We start from the raw sequence: 20,372 nt of genomic DNA, 5'->3' as shown, positions 1-20,372 counted from the left end.
CCACACCGGAATATCCGGTGCTAATACCCCTGATAGAATAGCCGTTAACTGTTCCATTAGCCGTTAAAGCTCCGGCGTTTCATCCGGACTGACGCCGGATCATCCGGCGTATTGAAATCGGCCAGATGGTCATTTGCAACCTTTCTGTATAAAATCATCCGGCGTTTATCCGACCATACGCTGGACCATCCGGCGTGTAGAATCACGCCGAGACTACACTGCAAAGATTGCTCCGGCGATCTCACCACTTGAACGCCGGACCATCCGGCGTGGACTTCAATAATTTTTCAACTCAGAACTCTTAGGAAATTGCTCCGGTGCTGACAACAATTTTGGCGCCGGACCAACCTGACCAAGCTAAAGAACTTTGCTGTCCTCGACCAAAATAAACTCCGGTGAGTACACTCTTCATACAGAGGATCATCCGGTGAGTTGAATTTTCGCTGAATTTATCCAATTCAAACAATCTTGACCAAAATAAACTCCGGTGAGTACACTCTTCATACAAAGGATCATCCGGTGAGTTGAATTTTCGTTGAATTCATCCAATTCAAACAATCTTGAGTTCTAACTTCTTGGACACTCAACCAAAAGCTTGTATGAGCTACCTAGCTCTAGAACTTCACAAGTGTGCATCAACTATGTCTAGACTCACCTAGGTCAAGCTACAACTCTTAACCCCCCTTTATAGTACGGTCAAAATACTAAAAAGAAATAGAACCTATACTACTCTAAGTGTCCTTCATCTCCTTGTGACACTTAGAACTAGAAGATCCTTAATCTTCATGCACATGTCCTTTGATCGTCCATATAAGCGCTTAAAAGGACCAAGAGTATCAAAGCATCATTGTGAACTAAGTTTTTCTTTTTCTTTGATACCGTTCAAAACACATATGTTAGTCACAATGATACGGTTGTCATTAATCACCAAAACTCTTACCACTTACCTAGGGGCCTAGATGCTACAAGGGTTTATTAGTTTTCCCCCATTTTCCTTGTAGCCGTAGAATGGTGATCATGGTTTGGGTAGAAAATGCTTAGTGTTTCTTACTCATTGGTAGAATAGGCAAATGATGTTTTGTTTAATAATGCATGATTATAACCTTGGTAAATATGCTTAGACTCATGGAAGTTAGGGTCTGGGAAAGTGTGGCATGATGGATGGCATGTGGATGTGTTCCAGGCAGATTGTGGGCTTTGTCGGATATTGGTTATCTCCCTGTGTTGGTTGAAGGCGGTCTTGCCCAGACCATATTAAGGACCGGTTCATGGAGCGACCACCCATGAAAATAGTACAACCACAAGCCTGGTATGGGACGGGCCTAGCCGAGTAATTCGCTCTCCTCTCAGCATTGTGAAGGTCATTTGGTGGTACGGGAATGGAAGGGTGTACTTCCTGGAACCGTAAGGCGCAAGAGGGGCTTCTGGGGTGAAGGGTGTACTCCACTAATGTATGGCAGTGAAACCTCAGTGGATCAACCCGTGTTGAGAGAGGCGTTGGAAAGTCTTTGCAGTGGATTCCTAGCGCACACCTCGAAAGTGTGTAAGAGTCATCTGTCAGCCAACGGGTACTCAACAAAATAGGAAGACACGTCTTGTAGGTAAAGTGTACAACCTGTGTAGAGTGAAAACTGAATATTCAGCGTGCTCATGGTTATGAGCGGCATGGACCCCTCACATGATTAGTCGGGTGGTTTTTTGATGGTTTGGATGGTCTTTAGTTGGTTCGGGTGGATCACAGTGGTGGGAACTGTGATTCGACCTTAGGTTTTTGGATAGAGGTGGATGGAACCACAGATGAGGAGCAAGGTGGTTGGAACCTTGGCTCAAGTTTTAAAAGATCTTTCACATAGTAAATATGTTGCTTTTATAATCGTTTTAATACTAAAATGACATTTATGCAAACAAACTCCTGAGTTAAGCCATTCTTGATATTGGCCTCATGTCATACTTTCCCACACTTTCGGAGTAAGATATGTACTCACACATGCTATTTCCAATAATAAATGCTGCTCAATTGGAGAAGACTACAAGGAGATCAAGCATTTCAGGTCTCGTTGCCTCCATTTGATTGCCTATGGTGTGCCCAAAAGATCCATAGGAGTCCTCTTGTGTTCTTCCGCTATTGAGTAAACTCTGGTATTTATTTCAATAAAGTTGTTTTGTTCGATATAGAACTGTATATCACTTATATGTCACCACATGTATGATGAAACTGGTCCTAGCATACATGTGGATTGCACCTGGTGATTCTTTTGAAAAACGGGGCGTGACAGCGACCTTATAGCTCTCGGTGATGATGAGGATGATCCACTACTTCCTACCATCACACCATCTTCTGAGCTAGCTCTTTCTTCTTCAGTAGTAGCAGAGGGTCCTGCAGCCTCTACATCTACTTTAGCTGCTTTCAAGCCTGCACTTGCCGCGGTTGCAGGGGAGATTGGCTCACAGCGCGAGGCTCCACAACACATTCAACAGAGACATCCCCCATAGCTAATGATCAATGATCTTGTTGAGAGGGTAACGAGGTCCAAATCTGCCCAACATGCTCACTTTACCGATTATGCTTTTGTTGCATCTTTTGAGGCTCATGATGTTGGACACGTTGTTTTTTATTCAAATTGGGTCGATGCCATGCATGAAGAGTTAGAAATTTTTGAGAGAAACCAAGTTTGGGTCCTTGTAGACCCACCCCCAAATGTTCATACCATAGACACCAAATAGTTTTCAAAAACAAGTAGGGGGAAGATGGGTCGGTAGTGAGAAACAAAGCTAGACTTGTGGCCCAGGGTTTTACTCAAATAGAGGAGATAGACTTTGGAGAGACATTTGCACTAGTAGCTAGACTAGAAGCCATCAGGATCCTCCTAGCATTTGCGGCATCCCAGGGTTTCATGTTGTACCAAATGGATGTTAAGAGTGCTTTCCTAAATGGTTTCATAGAGGAAGAGATCTATGTCAAGCAACCCTAAGGTTTCGAGCACCCTAAATATCCACATAGAGTATACAAGCTTCAAAAAGCTTTGTATGGGCTTAAGCAGACACCTAGGGCTTGATATGATAGGCTTAAGTCTTTCTTGCTAAGTCTTTCTACTTGTTCAGATATACGTGGATGATATGATATTTGGTGGCCTTTCTCATGCTCTTGTAACCAAGTTTGCAGAAACTATGAGTAGGGAATTCGAGATGTAAAAGGTGGGCAAGCTCAACTTCTTCCTAGGGATGCAAATCAAGCAATGCAAGAAAGGTACATTCGTCCACCAGGTGATGTACACCAAGGATTTCTTGAAGAAGTTCGACATGAGCGATGCAAAGCCCTTGGTGACACCGATGGCTACCTTGATCGTGCTTGATCCAGATGAAGATGACGAGGAGGTAGATCAGCGGGAGTACATGAGTATGATTGGCTCCCTCTTGTACCTAACAGCGACAAGACCTAACATTCACTTCACCGTTTGTCTTTGTGCGCACTTCCATGCATCATAAAGAACATCTTACCACCAAGTGGTGAAGCGCATATTGAGATATCTCAAACACACCCTTGAGTATGGTCTTTTGTTTTCTGCTTCCTCTTTGCTTTCTCTTCGAGGTTTTTCGGATGCCGATTGTGCTAGTTGTAGAATTGAGAGGAAGAGTACCTCTGGTTCTTGTCATTTATTGGGTACCTCTCTTGTGTGTTGGTCTTCTCGCAAATAGACTAGTGTTGCGTAGTCAACTGCTGAAGCTAAATTGTTACTACCACTAGATGTTGTTCTCAGATTTTATGGATGGTTGCTACTTTGAGAGATTTTGGGTTAAACTTCAAGAATGTGCCACTTTTGTGTGGAAACACCAGTGCCATAAGGTTAGCCCATAATCCAGTTCAGCACTCCAGAACCTAACACATAAATGCGAGATTCCACTTCTTGAGAGACCACAATGAGAAGTGAGAGACCACAATGAGAAGGGAGACATTGATTTGAGATACATAGATAGCCAACACCAGCTTGCCAACATCTTTACCAAGCCTCTAGATGTAACCAGATTTGCCTATGTGAGGGGAGAGCTTGGAGTGTGTCATCCCTATGGCATTGTGTGAGAGGGAGTTGTTTCTGTACACTATCTTACATTTGTTGCATTTGCATTGCATCTCATCTTGTAATATAAACATAGTAGTTGAGTTTTGACTTGAATGTCTTTAGCATTTTTAGTTGCTAGACTTGAATTTAGACTAAGTTGAGTAGTTGTGCGGAACATTCTTTTAAACTTAGGCTCCTCTTGATGCTTTGACATGAATCATTCCAAGCAAGCTTGCTTTCCTAAAAATAAAATTTGGCAATTTTATGAATCATGTAGACTATGAAATGCTACATTCTTGATCACCATATTCATAATTTCTTTGGCTTAGTCAATGCTTGTGTTAAGGCTAGTTTGATGAATATCTTGCTCTAGACTTCTTCGTTCAAGACAGTGGATTGGGGAACATTGCACTATGTTTTCTGTCTTTGTCAAATGTTTAGCTCATGATAAAACCTTGGGAGTACTTGTTAAGCCATCCATGTGCAAGTATGAACTAATTCAAATTGTGAAATTGCGAATGGCTCATTAAATCAGTTATAGTTTGTTTGATGGTACGTGCTATTCAGATAACCGTAGTAATTCTAGAGCTAATACATGCAACAAACCCCGACTTCTAGTAGGGGTGCATTTATTAGATAAAAGGCTAACGCATGCTTTGCCCGCTAATCCGATGATTCATGATAACTCGACGGATTGCACGACCTTCGTACCGGCGACGTATCATTCAAATTTCTGCCCTATCAACTTTCGATGGTAGGATAGGGGCCTACATGGTGGTGATGCATGAAGAAGAATTAGGTTACGATTTCGAAGAGGGAGCCTGGATGGATGGTCGCAAGGCTAAAACTTAAAGGAACTGACAGAAGGGCACCACCAGGCGTGGAGCCTGCGGCTTAATTTGACTCAATGCGGGGAAATTTATCAGGTCCAGACATATCAAGGATTGACAGACTGTGAGCTCTTTCTTGATTCTATGGGTGGTTGTGCATGGCCGTTCTTAGTTGGTGGAGCAATTTGTCCGGTTAATTCCATTAACGAACGAGACTTCAGCCGATAACTAGCTATGCGGAGCCATCCTTCCATAGCTAGTTTCTTAGAGGGACTATGGCCATTTAGGCCATGGATGTTTGAGGCAATAATAGGTCTGTGATGCCCTTAGATGTTCTAGGCCGCATGCGTGCTACACTGATGTAGCCAACAAGTATATAGCCTTGGTTGACAGGCCCGAGTAATCTTGGGAAATTTCATCGTGATGGGGACAGATCATTGCAATTGTTAGTCTTCAACGAGGAATGCCTAGTAAGCACGATTCATTAGATCACATTGACTATGTCCCTGCCCTTTGTGCACACTGCTTGTCGCTCCTACCGACTGAATGGTCCAGTGAAGTGTTCGAATCGCAGCGACGTGGGCAGTTTGCCACCCCCAACGTTGCGAGAAGTCCATATAACCTTATCATATAGAAGAAGGATAAGTCGTAACAAGGATTCTGTAGGTGAACCTGTGGAAGGATCATTGTCGTAACCATGACCAAAATAGACCGCGCACGCATCATCCATACCGCTGGGCGCCAGGGCGCTCCCCCATCGCTCGGCCCAGGCCCTCGACCTCCGCGAAGGAGGGGAGGGGCCGTAATAGAACCCATGGCACCGCAGGGTGTCAAGGAACACTGTTATTGCCTAGCACGGGGCCGCAGTAGGCGTGCCAGGCCACCCCAACTAGCGACGCTATCATAACCCACACGACTCTCGGCAATGCATATCTCGGCTCTCGCATCAATGAAGAATGTAGCAAAATGCAATACCTGGTGTGAATTGCAGAATCTCGCAAACCATCGAGTTTTTGAACGCAAGTTGCGCTCGAGGCCTTCTGGCCGAGGGCATGCCTGCCTAGGCATCATGCCAAAAGACGCTCCCCCAGCCCCCATCGAATTGTTGGGTGGAGGGAAGTGACGTTTGGCCCCTCGTGCCACAGGGCACGGTGGGCCGAAGTTGGGGCTGCCGACGTACCGTGCCGGGCACAACACTTGGTGGGTGACACAAGTTGCTCTCAGTGCAACGCCCAGCACGCAGCCGATGCAGCGGCCCTAAGGACCGAACCGACCACAGTGCTCACCGCTCAGACTGCGACCCCAGGTCAGGCGGGACTACTCGTTAAGTTTAAGCATATAAATAAGTGAAGGAGAAGAAACTTACAAGGATTCCCCTAGTAACGACGAGTGAACCGGGAGCAACCCAGCTTGAGAATCGAGCGGCCTTGCCACACGAATTGTAGTCTAGAGAGGCGTCCTTAGCGATGGATCGGGTCCAAGTTCCCTGGAAGGGACACCTGGGAGGGTGAGAGCCCCGTCTGGCCCAGACCCTATCGCACCATGAGGCACTGTCAACGAGTTGGGTTGTTTGCGAATGCAACTCAAATTGGGTGTTAAACTCTGTCCAAGGCTAAATACAGGTGAGAGACCGATAGCGAACAAGTACTACGAGGGAAAGATGAAAGGACTTTGTAAAGAGATTCAAAGAGTGCTTGAAATTGCCGAGAGGGAAGTGGGTGGGGGCTGGCAATGCGCTCCAGTCGTATGCGGAACGGCTTCTGCTATTCTACCGATTGGCTTGGGGTGTGGACTGTTGTTGGCCGCACCGATAGCCTAAGCCAAGGGGCCCTAGGCATCCCTGGTAGCCGTTGTCAATACGTCTGGTTCCCGTGCGCCCCTCAGGGCACCACGCTGCAATGGCCTGCGAGCTGCCCATCCGACCCATCTGAAAACACGAACCAAGGAGTCTAATATGCATGCAAGTTGACAGGTTCTGAAACCTGGGATGCGTAAGGAAGCTGACGAGTGGGAGGTCCTCACGGGCCACAGCGCTGGCTGACCCTGATCTTCTGTGAAGGGTTCAAGTTGGAGCATGCCTATCGGGACCAAAAGATGATGAAGTATGCCTGAGAGGGGCGAAGCTAGAGGAAACTCCGGTGGAGGCTCGAAGCGATATTGACATGCAAATCGTTTGTCTAACTTGGGTATAGGGGCGAAAGATTAATAGAACCATCTAGTAGCTGGTTCCCTCCGAAGTTTCCCTCAGGATAGCTGGAGCCCATTACGAGTTCTATCAGGTAAAGCCAATGATTAGAGGCATCAGGGGCGCAACGCCCTCGACCTATTCTCAAACTTTAAATAGGTAGGACAGCGCGGCTGCTCCAGTGAGCCGCGCCACGGAATTGGGAGCTCCAAGTGGGTCATTTTTGGTAAGCAGAACTGGCTATGCGGGATGAACCGGAAGCTGGGTTACGATGCAGAATTGCGCGCTAACCTAGAACCCACAAAGGGTGTTGGTCGATTAAGACAGTCGAACGGTGGTCATGGAAGTTCAAATCCGCTAAGGATTGTGTAACAACTCACCTACCGAATAACCTTTCCCCAAAAATGGATGGCGCTGAAGAGCGCGACCCACACCCAGCCATCTGGGGAGCGCCATGCCTCGATGAGTAGGAGGGCGCGGCGGCCACCGCAAAACCCAGGGCGCGTGCCCGGGCGGAGCAGTCGTCGGCGCAGATCTTGGTGGTAGTAGCAAATATTCAAATGTGAACTTTGAAAGCCGAAGATGAGAAAAGTTCCATGTGAACAGCACTTGCACATGGGTAAGCCAATCCTAAGGGACAGGGTAACCCCGGCAGACAGCGCGATCACGCGCGTTGCCTGAAATGGAATCGGGTTAAGATAGCTGGGACGTGGTGGTTAACGGTAACGTTAGGAAGTCTGGAGATGTAGGCGGGGGCCTTGAGAAGAGTTATCTTTTCTGCTTAACAGCCTGCTAACCTTGGAAATAGCTTAGCCGGAGGTAGGGTCCATAGGCCAGAGGAGCACCGCACGTCGCACAGTGTCCGGTGCGCCCCGTGGGGCCCTTCAAAATCTGGAGGACCATGTACCGTCCATGTCCGGTCATACTCATAACTGCATCAGGTCTCCAAGGTGAACAACCTCTGGACAATGGAACAATGTAGGCAAGGGAAGTTAGCAAAATGGATCTGTAACTTCGGGAAAAGAATTGGCTCTGTGGATTGGGCTCGGGGGTCCTAGCCTCGAACCCGTCAGCTACCGGTGGACTACTCGAGCTGCTCTCGTAGTGAGAGTGGGCCGTAGCATGGCGGTTGGGGAATGGACCGGGAATGGCCCTCTCGGGGTGCGTTCCCCAGGCGTTGAACAGTGACTCAGAACTGGTACATACAAGGGGAATCTGACTGTTTAATTAAAACAAAGCATTGCAATGGTCCCCATGGATGCTGACGCAATGTGATTTCTACCCAGTGCTCTGAATGTCAAAGTGAAGAAATTCAACAAGCGCGGGTAAATGGCGGATGTAACTATGACTCTCTTAAGGTAGCCAAATGCCTCGTCATCTAATTAGTGACATGCATGAATGGATTAACAAGATTCCCACTTTCCCTATCTGCTATCCAGCAAAACCATAGCCAAGGGAACATGCTTGGCGGAATCAGCGGGGAAAGAAGACCCTGTTGAGCTTGACTCTAGTCCGACTTTGTGAAATGACTTGAGAGGTGTTGGATAAGTGGGAGCCTTCAGGTGAAAGTGAAATACCACTACTTTTAATGTTATTTTATTTATTTCATGGGTCCAAAGCAGTTCACCGCTCCTCCTTTTGGCTCCAAGGCCCAACCTCGCTGGGCTAATCCAGACGGAAGACATTGTCAGGTGGGGAGTTTGGCTAGGGCAGCACATATGTTAAAAGATAACGCGGGTGTCCTAAGATGAACACAACAAGAACAAAAATCTCGTGTGGAACAAAACGGTAAAAGCTTGTTTGATTCTGATTTCCAGTACGAATAGGAATCGTGAAAGCATGGCCTATCGATCCTTTAGACCTTCGACGTTTGAAGCTAGAGGTGTCAGAAAAGTTACCATTGGGATAACTGGCTTGTGGCAGCCAAGCGTTCATAGTGACGTTGCTTTTTGATCCTTCGATGTCGGCTCTTCCTATCATTGTGAAGAAGAATTCACCAAGTGTTGGATTGTTCACCCACCAATAGGGAACATGAGCAGAGTTTAGACCGTCGTGAGATAGGTTAGTTTTACCCTACTGATGGCCGTGCTGGGATGCCAAAAAACCTACAGCTAAGGGACCGAAATGCCTGAAACATGTGAGAATAGCACCGGGAGGCCGAGACGGCCTGGGCGTGCCGGGTCACCCAAAAGCGTGCGCCATATAGGCCACAGAACGGCCGATATGGATAAAAATGACACTGGGAGGCTGAGGTGACCCGGTAGCCATGACGGCCAAAACATGCACCCAAGGGCACCAAACGGCCTGAACATGCGAAAAAGGCACCGGGAGTCCATGCCGCCCAAAAACACTGCGACGCCCACACACATGTATAGAGCCAAGTGCACGAAATAGCACAAACGGGTGACAACGGCACCGTGAGGCCGATACGGATGAAAATGAAACTGGGCACCACAGATGGCCTGGCCGTGTCGCAACGCCCACAAACGTGCGCCCAAGGGAACGAAACGGCTCAAACAGGTGAAAACGGCACTGGGAGGCAGAGTCAGTTGAGAACGACCGTCGAAGGGCACAAAATGGTAGAAACGTGTGAAAACCACACCGAGTGTCCTAGACAGATGAAAACAGCCTCGGCAGGTGAAAATGTGTGCCCAAGGGCACAAAACGGCCGATACGGATGAAAAGGGCACCGGGAGGCCGAGACGGCCCGGGCGTGTGGAGACGACTGAAAACATGCGGTCGAGGCCACTGCACGGCTAAGTTTGATGAAAACGACGCCGGGAGACCGAGACGGGTCAGAACGGCATCGGGACGCCCAGTCGGCCCGGGCGTGATGGGCACCCAAAAACGTGAGCTATGGGCCATCGAATAGCTCAGGCATAGCAGGGCGACCAAAATGTGCGCTACAGGCCACATGATGGCCAAGCCGGATGAAAATGGCTCCGTGAGGCTGAGATGGCCTGGGTGTGCCAGGACGCTACAAAACATATGCTATAGGCCACCGAATGGACAAAACATGTGAAAATGGCACCAAGCGTCCGACATGGCCCGGGTGTGGGAAGGGTCCCAAAATCATGAGCTCTAGGCCACCAGGACTTTGAGACGGCCCCAGGCATGGCAAGGGTCTCGAGATGCCCAAAACTGTGCACTATAGGCCACGGAATGGCCAAGACAAGTCGAAATGGACTTACGAGCCCATCCGGTAGCCTAGAAGGGCCCACGCAGGTCCCGGGTGTCTGAGAGGGATGCGATCGCTGGAGGACGCACCCGTGCGGTAGATCTGCTGCCAACCATGGCCTGGACGGCAGACCGAATGGTGCTCGGCCGAAACCTGTGAAACATGGCAGTTCGGCAGGGCTGAACCTTTGAAATACGGCCCACAGTGTAGCCGGAGTGCCTATGCGGGCCTAAGGGCCCACCCAAACCAACCTGCAGCAGCCCATGACAATGTTACCAAGAATCACCTGTTCTCATGTGACCGACCCGCGATCTCATGAAATCGCAAGGTTCACGGACCTGAACCTGAACTCGCGGCTCCTTGTGAGCATGGATCCAAAAAACACCAAGTTTTCTAGTGCCTGGCACATGATTTCTCACAATACAATGGGGCATAAGAAAAATCTCAAAACAATGAGCCCAGAGACCCAAAAAATTCCCCGAACTCCTGGTAGTGGGATGTCCCCAAGGTATAGTAGGGAGCGGTGGTTCAACTGGCCTAGAGAACTGCCGAACATTGGTTTTTGAGTGGATGGGCATGGGCTTGGCACCATGCCACCACGGACCCTGCCGGCCGAAGGTGGTGCTTCGGCCACCAGAGCACCTGGGTCGAGAAGCGGTTTTTTTGCCAAGAATCACCGTTTTGGCAAGGCAAATCGCCTGTTTTGTGGCTATTTTTGTGTGATCCTTATCAAAGGGTGAAAATGGCTAAGGGAGAATGAAATGGGTGAACAGGACACCAAGAATCGGCAGCTTTCATGTGACCGACCCGTGATCTTGCGAAGTTGCAAGGGTTGTGGACGTGAACCTGAACCCGCGGCTCCCTGTGAGCGCGGATCCAAAAAACACCAGTTTTCTTGTGCCTGGCACGTGATTTCTCACAGTACAATTGGGTGTAGGAAAAATCTCAAAATGGTGAGCCCAGAGACCAAAAAAATCCTCCAAACTCCTGGGAGGGGGGATGTCGCTAAGTTGTAGTAGGGAGGGGTGGTTCGGCTGGACTAGAGAGCGGCCAAACATTGGTTTTTGGGTGGCTTGGCACGGTCTCAGCATCGTGCCACCCCAGACCATGCGAGCTGGATGCTGGCCAGCGGCGGTGCTCTGGCCGCCGGAGCACATGGGTCGGGAAGTGGTTTTTTTGCTGAGAATCACAGTTTCAGCAAGGCAAATTGCTTGTTTTGGGGTGGTTTTCACATGATCCTCATCAAGGGTTGAAAACGGCTAAGGGAGAATGAAACGTGTGAACACAGCACCAAGAATCGCCAGTTTTTGTGTGACCGACTCGTGATCTAGCGAAGTCGCAAGGATCGAGGACTTGTACCTAAACCCGCGGCTCCCTGTGAGCGTGGATGCAAAAAATGCTAGTTTTCTGGTGCCTGGCATGTGATTTCTCACAATACAATGGGGCGTAGGCAAAATCTCAAAACAGTGAGCCCAGAGACCCAAAAAATCCCCCGAACTCCTGGGAGGTTGGATGTCCCTAAGGTATAGTAGGGAGGGGTGGTTCGGCTGGCCTGGAGAGTGGCTGAACGTTGGTTTTTCAGTGGCTTGGCACGAGCTCAGCACCGTGCCACCCTGGACCCTGCTGGCTGGATGCCGACCAGCGGCGGTGCTCCGGCAGCTGGAGCACCTGGACCGGGAAGTGGCTTTTTGCTCAGAATCGCTGTTTCAGCATGGTAAATTGCCTGTTTTGGGCTATTTTTGTGAGATCCTTGTCAAACGGTGAAAACGGCTAAGGTAGAATGAAATGGGTGAACACGACACCAAGAATCACTAGCTTTCATGTGACCAACCCGTGATCTCGCGAAGTCACAAGGTTCGAGGACCGGAACCTAAACCAGTGGCTCCCTGTGACTACGGATCCAAAAAACACCAGCTTTCTAGTGCTTGGCATGTGATTTCTCACAATAGAATGGGGCATAGGAAAAATCTCAAAACAGTGAGCCCAGAGACCCAAAAAGTCCCCTAAACTCCTGGGAGGGGGAATGTCCCTAGGGTATAGTAGGGAGGGGTGGTTCAGCTGGCCTGGAGAGTAGTTGAACGTTGGTTTTTTAGTGGCTTGGCATGAGCTCGGGACTGTGCCACCCCGGACCCTGCCTGCTGGACGCCGACCGGCGGCGGTGCTCCGGCCGCCGGAGCACTTGGGCCGGGAAGTGTTTTTTGCCCAGAATTGCTGTTTCGGCATGGTAAATCACCTTTTACGGGGCTATTTTCATGTGATCCACGTGAAAGGGTGGAAACAGGTAAGGGAGAATGAAACGGGTGAACACGGCACCTAGAATCGCCATTCTCACGTAACCGACCCATGATCTCGCAAAGTCGCAAGGTTCACGGACCTGAACCTAAACCCACGGCTCCCTGTGAGCGTGGATCCAAAAAACGCTAGTTTTCTGGTGCTTGGCACTTGATTTTTCATAATACAATGGGGCATAGGCAAAATCTCAAAACATTGAGCCCACAGACCCGAAAAATCCCCCGAACTACTGGGCGAGGGGATGTCCCTAAGGTATAGTAGGGTGGGGTGGTTTGGTTGGCCTAGAGAGCAGCTGAACGTTGGTCTTTTGATGGCTTGGCGTGGGCTTGGCACCGTGCCACCCTAGACCTTGTCAGCCATACGCCAACCGGTAGTGGTGCTCCGGCCGCCAGAGCACCTGGGTCGGGAAGTCGTTTTTTGCCTAGAATCCTCATTTCGACATGGCAAATCATATGTTTTGGGGCTATTTTCGCGACATCCTCGTCAAAGGGTGAAAATAGCTAAGGGAGAATGAAACGGGTGAACACGACACCAAGAATCACTAGTTTTCATGTGACCATCCCGTGATCTCGTGAAGTCACAAGGTTCGCAGACCTTAACCTGAACCCGCAGCTCCCTGTGAGTGCGGATCCAAAAAAACGCCAGTTTTCTAGTGCCTAGCACATGATTTCTCACAATATAATGGGCGTAGGAAAAATCTCAAAACACTGAGTCCAGAGACCCAAAAAATGCTCCGAACTCCTGGGAGGGGGAATGTCCCTAAGGTATAGTAGCGAGGGGTGGTTCGGCTGGCTTGGAGAGCGGCAGAACATTGGTTTTTCTGTGGCTTGGCACGGGCTTGGTACCGTGCCACCCCGGACCCTGCTGGCCAGATGCCGACCGACGTCGTTACTCCGGCCACCAGAGCACCTGGGCCGGGAAGTGGTTTTTGCCTAGAATTGCTGTTTCGGCAGGGCAAATTGCCTGTTTTGGTGCTGTTTTCACGTGATCCTTGTCAAAGGGTGAAAATGGCTAAGGGAGAATGAAACGGGTGAACAAGGCACCCAGAATCGCCAGTTCTCATGTGACCGACCCACGATCTTGCGAAGTCACAAGGTTCGCAGACTTGAACCGGAACCCACGGCTCCCTCTGACCGCGGATCCAAAAAACACCAATTTTCTGGTGCTTGGCATGTGATTTCTCATAATACAATGGGGCGTAGGCAAAATTTCAAAACATTGAGCCCACAGACCCAAAAAATCCCCCGCACTCCAGGGAGGGTGGATGGCCCTAAGGTATAGTAGGTAGGGGTGGTTCAGCTAGCATGGAGAGCAGCCAAACGTTGGTTTTTGGGTGGCTTGGCATGGGCTCGGCACCATGCCACCCCGGACCCTGCCAGCTGGCGGCGGTGCTCTGTCCACCGGAGCACCAGGTTTGGGAAGTGGTTTTTTGCCCAGAATCGCTGTTTTGGCAGGGCAAATCGCCTGTTTTGGAGCTGTTTTTGCGTGATCCTCGTCAAAGGGTAAAAAGGTCTAAGGGAGAATGAAACAGGTGAACACAACACAAGGAATCGCCATATTTCATGTGACCGACCAGTGATCTCGCGAAGTCGCAAGGTTCGCGAACCTGAACCTGAACCCGGGGCTCCCTGTGAGCGTGGATCCCAAAAATGGGGTGTAGGCAAAATCTCAAAACAGTGAGCCCAAAGACCCAAAAAATCCCCCAAACTCATGGAAGGGGGGATGTCCCTAAGGGAGGGGTGGTTCGGCTGGCTTGGAGAGTGACAAAACATTGGTTATTGGGCGGCTGGACACGGGCTCGGCACCATGCCACCCCGAACCCTGCCAACCAAACTTCGGCTGCAGGTCCGGCCGCCGGTCGGTGGCTGTGCTTCGGCCACTGGAGGACAAGGCTGGGATGTGGTTTTTTGCCCAAAAATCACTATTTCAGCAGGGCAAATTGCGTATTTTGGGGGTGTTTTGGCGTGGTCCTCGTTAACTGATGAAAACGGCTAAGGGAGAATGAAATGGGTGAACATGACACCAAGAATCGCCTATTTTAATGTGACTGACCCGTGATCTCATGAAGTCGCAAGGTTCGTGGACCTGAACCTGAACCCGCGGCTCCCTATGAGCGCAGATCCAAGAAACTCCAGTTTTCTGGTGCCTGTTATGTGATTTCTCACAATACAATGGGGCATAGGAAAAATATCAAAATAGTGAGCCGAGAGACCCAAAAAATCCCCCGAACTCCTGGGAGGGGGGATGTCCCTAAGGTATAGTAGGGAGGGGTGGTTCGGCTGGCATGGAGAGTCGCCAAACATTAGTTTTTGGGTGGCTGGTCACGAGCTCGGCACCATGCCACCCTGGACCCTACCGGCTGAACTACAGGCTCCAGCCAGCGGCGGTGCTCCAGCCACCAGAGCACCTGGGCTGGGAAGTGGTATTTTGCTCATAATCATCATTTTGGCAGGGCAAATCGCCTGATTTGGGGCTATTTTCGTGTGATCCTCGTTAACTGGTGAAAATGGCTAAGGGAGAATGAAATGGGTGAACGCGGCAACATGAATCGCTAGTTTTCGTGTGACCGACCCGTGATGTTTGCTGACCTAAACCTGAACCCGCGGCTCCCTGTGAACGCAGATCCAGAAAATGCGAGGTTTTTGGTGCCTAGCACATGATTTCTCACAATACAATGGGGCGTAGGCCAAATCTCAAAACATTGAGCCCAGAGACCCAAAAAATCCCCTGAACTTCTGGGAGCGGGATGTCCCTAAGGTATAGTAGGGAGCGGTGGTTCGACTGGCCTGGAGAGTGGCCAAACTTTGGTTTTTGGGTGGCTTGGTATGGGCTTGGCACCGTGCCACCCTGGAACCTGCCGGTTGGACACCGATCAGTGGCAACGCTCCAGCCACTGGAGCACCTGGGCCGGAAAGTGGTTTTCTACCCAGAATCACCGTTTCGGTAGGGCAAATCGCCTGTTTTTGGGCTATTTTCATGTGATCCTCGTCAAAGGGTGAAAACGGCTAAGGGAGAATGAAATTGGTGAACATGGTACCAAGAATCACTAGTTTTCTTGTGACTGACCCGTGATCTCGCGAAGTCGCAAGGTTCACAGACCTGAACCTGAACCCGCAGCTCCCTCTGAGCGCGATCCAAAAAATGCCAGTTTTCTGGTGCCTGGCACGTGATTTCTCACAATATAATGGGGCATAGGAAAAATCTCAAAACAGTGAGCCTAGAGACCCAAAAAAAATCCCCTGAACTCCTGGGAGGGTGATTTCCCTAAGGTATAGTTGGGAGGGGTGGTTCGGCTGGACTAGAGATCGGCTGAACGTTAGTTTTTGGGTAGATTGGCATGGGCTCGGCACTGTGCCACCCCGGACCCTGCCGACCGGACACCGGCCGTCGGAGCACCTGGGCTGGGAAGTGATTTTTTTTGCCCAGAATCACCATTTCGGCAAGGCAAATCGCTTGTTTTGGGGCTGTTTTCTCGTGATCTGCATTAGCTGGTTGTGGTGCACCTCTGGATTCGATGCTAGGCTGAGGCGCCCGTGTGCCTATAGGTCTCCCACACTTTGTGGACCTTCGGTCACCGTTCTCACTGCAGACCTTCCATGCCAAGTGCGGTGGGATACTTTGTATCGCTAGACCGTCATGGCTACACTGGCGCGTGAGTTGTGATGGACCCGTGACTGTCGGCAGGACCCCCACTATTGTGCGATCGACTGCCGGTGTCGTGTCCCTTCCATCGTGCAGACACCATGCCCGCGCCTTTGATAATTGCTTGCGTGATGCTACCCGTCTGACGGGAAGCGGGCTTTCGTACATGTTGCCTTCGTTGCGCCTGCCCTCTAGGCATGACGTGTTGGCTACTAAGTTCTCTCGGCGTTTCCTCATGATATCGGCCACCAAGGACAGCATCCCAAGGACACCTGGCCCGCACTCTTGGTCCCGGATGCTGCTCACACTAGTGGCTCGTGGCCCTTTGGTGCCCCATTCTTCACTAAGTCCCTTAAAAAAAATGACAGTTGGCCCAGTCACCGCCGTCGCTGTGCCCCGTGAGGGCCGACGCCCATGAGAGCCAATGCTAGCTGTCTACAAGGACGTGCTACATGGTTGATCCTATCAGTAGTCATATGATTTGTTTTCATCATAGCATGGAAATTAGCAAACTCTTGGGGAAGTAAGGCATACTCAATGGCATCATTCAGACCTTGTAGAAAACGTTCTTGCTTCTTCTCATCTGTACCTAGACAACTGGGTAAACTTGGTCACATATTCCCTCACAGTCATTGATCCTTTCTTCAAGCTCATGAATCTTTCTTATTCAGACGAATATCTCCTGATGACACATGATGAGTGTGGAAACTGGATTTGAACTCCATCCAAGTGATAGATGCTGAGTTTTCATGCGTGGCACAGTATGCTTCCCACCAGTCCAAAGCTTGACCGGCGAGTTGGTGCGAGCCATAAAGAACCATCTCTCTGTCAGTGCACTGTGCAACTTGTAGCTTCCTTTCTATGTCCTTCTGCCAATCATCTGCATCTATGTCCCTTCTTGTGTTAACCATCTGATCGGGGTTGGAAAGAGATATGAATAGGTAAGCGAGGCTGGAAAGGATTCTAGCTAAGGGAAACTCGACTATATTATATTATATAAATATTAAAGATGCGACTATGGACAAGGTGCCAAAGCATTCCACAGCACACACCAACACTCAAACAAAGAGATAAAAAACACACACTTTGCGCAATAACAATTCTCACACTAACATTATTATCCTTAACGATTACCTCAACCGCTTGACTCTAATGTTCCTGAAGAAAAAGGGAAGGTCCTCCTATAACTCGAGAAACCAAAATTGATAGAAGCACGGGGGGGGGGGGATTTCATGACTTTAGTGTCATGGTAGATGATTCTAACTTGTAGTGAAGGGTCTTCAGCTTCATCATCAGAATCTTCATACGAGGTAGAAGCGTGAAGTGAGATCTTCAAGTGCATCCTTCCCAACGTAACGGGGATTGTTCAACAACTAAAATTTTTGAATGGGGGAGCATTGGGAATTCATTTTTCTCAATAGATTGGAGTAGGTAAGTGGAGAGAGAAACTGAGAGGTCAGACAAGCACGAGGACATTTTTTTCTTTCAAAATAGGCTTTTAAAATATGACCTTATGGAACGATCATTCTATCTAGACTTGTAGTTCTACAGTCAGTAAGGCTCTGATACCACTTCTATCACACACAATTTTATCAGATAAAACTAGATGCGGCTTATGTGTGCCTAGAAAGTTCAACACACATAAGGACGTCATAGGTGAAGTAACAAAAGCAATACTTCAACTTACAACCGTTAAACTTTTACATTAAAGACTTCACCTAAACAACTCTATTAGCTAAATGACAGCAAACTAAACAACGGCTGCGGGACAAAAGCATCGGCGACCAAGCACTCCATAGGCAAAGACCGGAAGACACAATCCTAAAACACCATGTCGTCGTCTTGGAAATCTTGAAAGTCCTACACTGAGCAGCATATATATTATGGGAGATAGCAAGAGTGAGCACATGAGTACTCAGCAAGTGTAGGAAAATAATAATATGTAGGCCTTCAACAAAAACAGGCTGACACATGGTATATTTGCGTAAATATGAGTAAAGAAAGATATTTAGACACAAAAGCCTTAAATAGTTATTAAGTGAATGTAACCCAAACCACCCAACAACCATCCATCCAAAGGTAACCATCCATAAACCATCACCATCCAGTACCTCCTGTACTAACAAGACCCTGACCATAACCATAACCCATATCCAAAACCATCTAATAATGTGAGGGTCCAAGTCTCTCATGACCGTGAGCATGGCTGATATATCGGATTTTTACACTCAGCAGAGGTTGTACAACTTTCCCACGAGTCGTGATTTGATCACCTGTAAGCAGATGACTAAAGTCTCCATCTTGCATTGCCAGGCAAACACTATACACACGCTAGTAGTGTGTTGCCAAGAGATCACTATGAAGCCTTTACAAAGAATCCTCCCAGTATGTGTCGCCAACACTCCAGGTTTTACCGCCAGGTGCTACCACCTAGAAGCCCCATCTTGTGCCCTGTGGTTTCTGAAAATTAACTTTCCTCATCCATGCCTCGTATCTGGCCCACACAACACTAGAAGAACCCTAATTAATCGGCTAAGCCTACCCATATCAGTCTCGTGTTTGTACGGAACTTCTCAAGTTGTCGCTCCACAAACTAGTCCTTCATTAGGTCACTTTAGTAAACACTAAACCAACCACATAACCATTACCACTATCACCAATATCCCTATGCTCAAGGCCTAGGGTTCCTTTGTTGCTAAACCATTAACAAGTTAACAACCATTGTTGCATATGTTCATCAGTCAAGATTATGACACTTCCCAGTATCCCAAAAGCATGGCTAAGCAATCTACCCACCAAAGATACTTAACCTTAAACCATCTAGGTTCCAAGGGACGGTAAGGGGAAATCTAGGGAAAACCCTAACATAGGTGACTACCCATCATATTAACAGAGACTGCATGCAATTTTGTAAAACAAAATAGTTTAAATCATAGGTTCAAGATGATCAAGGACACTTGCCTTGTCCTTGCTGCTGCTTAGTGTATCCTAGCTCTTGATCTTGACATTCCTCCAATTGATCTAGGATGTTGTCTACTAATCGCACAATTACTGGTAAAGAACACAAATAAAATACACTAAGAACAGAACATAAAACAAAAGAACAACAAGACAAAACCTATCTAGAAAGATAGAGCTCGGAGAAACGAATCTAACGGCGTCGCTTAAACGAAAGCTACAACAAAAAAGTTACACTAAAACAAGATTAGGGTTTATTTTGTAAAATAAAAGGACTAATTTGTAATTAGCAAAAAGTTTTAAGGACCTTTTTTGGAAAAAATAGAGTGACTTATATGTTATTTTGGAAAAGTCTAGGGGCCTAAGTGTAAAAAGATGGGACTCTTTTTTGTAATTACATAAAATTTCAAGGGCTAAACTACAAAATTACCAATTTTGAGGAATATTTGGAATTATTTTTGAGCTGGAAAAGATGAAATCATGCTAATGCAATAAATAGGAAAGAATTAAATTTAAAGGAAGAATGCTGACTAGACAGTGACTGGGCTGACACGTAAGCAAAGAGAGTGAGGTGGCAGCTGGCGTGGCACAAAGGGCTGACTGGATTATGTGTGCCACGTGGTGACTTTCTACTGGTTGACGAAGAGATATGTAGGGTTCTAATCTTGGTTGCATGTGATAGATCTAACGGCTCAAGGTGAAGGGGTGACCGGAGAGAGGGAGCACGGAGGCGCCGAGGGGAAGGCGGCGGCGGACTCGCCGAAAACCCACTGGAATCAGGTTCCAGCTCACCGACGATGACGGCGAGCAGTGGTATAGATGAAGATGCCCATGGGGAGTCCGTTTGAGGCCTTGCCTCGGGTAGATCGGCTCGGGAGATAGGTCAGCGACGGAAGGGGGTGGCAGAGCACTCGGGATCGCGTCGGAGCGGGGTCCCCAGTGTTCTAGAGATGAAAGCAATGATGGGAGGAGCTCTGGCAGAAGTCAACGTGTCTGATGGTGGCTTCGGGAGGGCTGGGATACACTGGTATGGTGAGGCAGGGAGGCTATACGACGGGCGGCGGCAAGGGCTCAAGATCTCGGCGGGTTTGGGTTGAAGATTGATTGGGGAGGGGAAGGCATATATATTGGCAGGTTTGGGACTCTCGGGAGTTAATGGGACTCCTAGGCGGTGGGCCTCGAGCTCGTCTCGGACATGATAGGCGGAGGCAGCGTCCGAGCGGAGGAAG

The 20,372-nt window shown here is 48.7% G+C and overlaps 1 non-coding gene and 1 pseudogene across 1 annotated transcript; both read left to right on the top strand.

Annotated features, from left to right (window-relative positions):
- Window positions 1-5,802: 5,802 nt before the first annotated feature.
- On the top strand, window positions 5,803-5,958 carry LOC133898006 (5.8S ribosomal RNA). Its single transcript, XR_009906029.1, has one exon. It is a non-coding gene; the product is annotated as a 5.8S ribosomal RNA (ribosomal RNA).
- Window positions 5,959-6,185: 227 nt separating this feature from the next.
- On the top strand, window positions 6,186-9,160 carry LOC133898183 (28S ribosomal RNA; annotated as a pseudogene).
- The last annotated feature ends 11,212 nt before the right edge of the window (window positions 9,161-20,372 follow it).

This window comes from Phragmites australis, chromosome 17 (genome assembly GCF_958298935.1).
Source record: "Phragmites australis chromosome 17, lpPhrAust1.1, whole genome shotgun sequence".
In the NCBI taxonomy this organism is placed as follows: Eukaryota; Viridiplantae; Streptophyta; class Magnoliopsida; order Poales; family Poaceae; genus Phragmites; species Phragmites australis.
Note: the sequence above shows the minus strand (reverse complement) of the source record. Positions and strands in the feature narration are given on the sequence as shown.